Source organism: Rhincodon typus, chromosome 43 (genome assembly GCF_021869965.1).
Source record: "Rhincodon typus isolate 14 chromosome 43, sRhiTyp1.1, whole genome shotgun sequence".
In the NCBI taxonomy this organism is placed as follows: domain Eukaryota; kingdom Metazoa; phylum Chordata; class Chondrichthyes; order Orectolobiformes; family Rhincodontidae; genus Rhincodon; species Rhincodon typus.
This window is the reverse complement of record NC_063374.1, coordinates 10,437,495-10,440,152: the sequence shown is the minus strand read 5'-3', so window position 1 is coordinate 10,440,152 and position 2,658 is coordinate 10,437,495. Positions and strand designations below refer to the sequence as shown.

The window sequence follows — 2,658 nt, the reverse complement described above, 5'->3', positions numbered from 1 at the left end:
AATTTAGCACGGCCAATCCACCCTAACCTGCACATCCCTGGGCACTACGGGACAATTTAGCACGGCCAATCCACCCTAACCTGCACATCCCTGGGCACTGTGGGACAATTTAGCACGGCCAATCCACCCTAACCTACACATCCCTGGGCACTATGGGACAATTTAGCACGCCAATCCACCCTAACCTGCACATCCCTGGGCACTATGGGACAATTTAGCATGGCCAATCCACCCTAAACTGCACATCTTTGGACTGTGGGAGGAAACCAGAGCACCTGGAGGAAACTCACGCAGACACGGGGAGAATGTGCAAACTCCACACAGACAGTCACCCGAAGGTGGGATCGAACCCGGGTCCCTGGCACCGTGAGGCAGCAGTGCTAACCACTGAGCCACCGCGCTGCCCCTATTTACACAGCTGTAGTTTGCAGCAGTGGGTGAAATATAGTTTGCAGACGAGCTGAACCCAGCGGTGGGGAGGGTGGACATCCAACTGGCAACAAGTAGCTGATTGGTCTGTGGACTAGTGACCAGTCATCAATGACAAAGGCCTTCTGCCCACCAACAGCGATGTGATTGGCTCCCAGGTAGCCAGACAGCTTGGGGGCTGTGAACACGATACAGGGACCACCTCCCCAGCTCAGGAGGTCTCTCTGTTCTCTGCAGTAAATCCACTTTGAACCTGAACCAGTGTCCCTTCCCTCCTGCTGTTGCTGTGCGCAATGGGTTTTAATGAACAAGTCACAGAGTTTTATGAGTGTGAGTCAGTCACCCTGTGCCTCCTGCAAAACCAGTGATAGCATCTGGAGAAGGAGGATTGAGAAGCAGCATCTGATTTTTATTCAATTCAGAAATCTGCTGGGGGTTTTCTGTCAGACTGTGTCAGCAACATCGGTTGAGTTTAGAACAAAGAACCATACAGCACAGCAACAGGCCCTTCGACCCTCCAAGCCTGTGCTGACACATTTTGCCTTTCCATACTAAAACTGTCTTCACTTACAGGATCTGTATCCCTCTATTCCCTTCCTATTCATGTGTTCATCCAGGTGTGTCTTAAATGCTGTTATTGTGTCTGCTTCCACCACCTGCTCTGGCAGCGTGTTCCAGGCACTCACCACCCTTTGTGTGAAAAACTACCACCCCCACCACCCCGGCTCCATGACCCCTAGTAATTGACCCCTCCACCCTGGGAAAAGTCTCCTTCTTTCCACTGTATCCATGCCATTCACAATCTTATAAACTTCTATTAGGTCACCCCTCAACCTCCTGTGTTCCAGTGAAAACAAACCCAGTCTATCCAAACATTCTTCATAGCTAAAATCCCCTGTACCAGGCAAAGATCCTGGTAAACCTTTTCTGTACCCTCTCCAAAGCATCCACATCCTTCTGATAGTGTGGTGTACAGGACTGTACGCAATATTCCAATTAAAGTTCTATGAAACTGCAGCATAATTTGCCTATTTTTATACTAAATGCCCCTTCCAATGAAGGCAAGCATGCCATAGGCCTTTTTACTGCCTTATCTACCTGCGCTGCCACCTTTAGTGATCTATGGACCTACACACCCAGATCCCTCTGCGTATCAATGCTCCTAAGGGTTCTTCCATTCACTGTGTAGTTTCTGCTGGTATTTGACCTTCCAAAATGCATCACCTCACACATGTCTGGATTAAACTCCATCTGCCATTTTTCTGACCCTGCCTTTCACTGATCTACATCCTGCTGTATCCTGGGACAATCCTCCTCCCTATCGCAGCACCCGTCCCAACCCCCCAACCTTTGGTCGAGTTCGGCCCCTCACTAGTGTGTGTGTTTGTCTCACCTCAGATCTTTCTGGTTCGCCAATCCGCCACATCTCAGAAGAAGCTACTATCAGTACGACTGTCTGACAACTGTGATCCCTCCTTTGTCCATGACTTCATCATCAACGAGGACCCCAGCAACACCAGTGAGTCACGCTGGACCTGCCAGCTGTTCTAGAACGTTCCAGTGTGCCCTCGCCATGCCTGGCGCTCTGGCTATTTATTGTTCCTTGCCAGGGCCTGGAATGTTTAACCGAGATTGGAGGGTTTGAGCTACAGGGAGGGGCTGAATGGTCTGGGGCTATTTTCCCTGGAGCGTCAGAGGCTGAGGGGTGACCTTATAGAGGTTTATAAAATCATGAGGGGCATGGATAGGGTAAATAGCCAAGGTCTTTTCCTGCAGGGTGGGGGAATCCAAAACTAGAGGGGCATAGGTTTAAGGTGAGAGGGGAAATATATAAAAGGGACCTGAGGGGTAACTTTTTCACACAGAGGGTGGTGCGTGTGTGGAATGAGCTGCCAGAGGAAGTGGGTGGGGGCTGGTACAATTACAATATTTAAAAGGCATCTGGATGGGTACATGGATAGGAAGGGTTTAGAGGGATATGGGCCAAATGCTGGGAAATGGGACTAGTTTACTTTGGTAAACTTGGTCAGCATGGACGAGCTGGGCCGAAGGGCCTGTTTCCGTGCTGTATGACTCTATGAGCTGAGTTTGGGCTCTGCCAGGGCCACTCAGCTCCTGACCTCATTACAGCCTCGGTTCAAACATGGACAAAAGAGCTGAATTCCAGAGGTGAGGTGAGAGTGACAGCCCTTGACATCAAGGCTGCATTCGACCGAGTGTGGCATCAAG

The 2,658-nt window shown here is 50.2% G+C and overlaps 1 long non-coding RNA gene across 2 annotated transcripts in view; it reads left to right on the top strand.

The window, feature by feature from the left end:
- LOC125487696 overlaps nt 1-1,942 on the top strand; it is a 4,755-nt gene extending 2,813 nt beyond the window's left edge. For both annotated transcript variants that reach the window (XR_007266065.1, XR_007266064.1), the window contains exon 3: nt 1,828-1,942. This is a non-coding gene — a long non-coding RNA (uncharacterized LOC125487696). The remainder of the gene's footprint in view (nt 1-1,827) is intronic.
- The last annotated feature ends 716 nt before the right edge of the window (nt 1,943-2,658 follow it).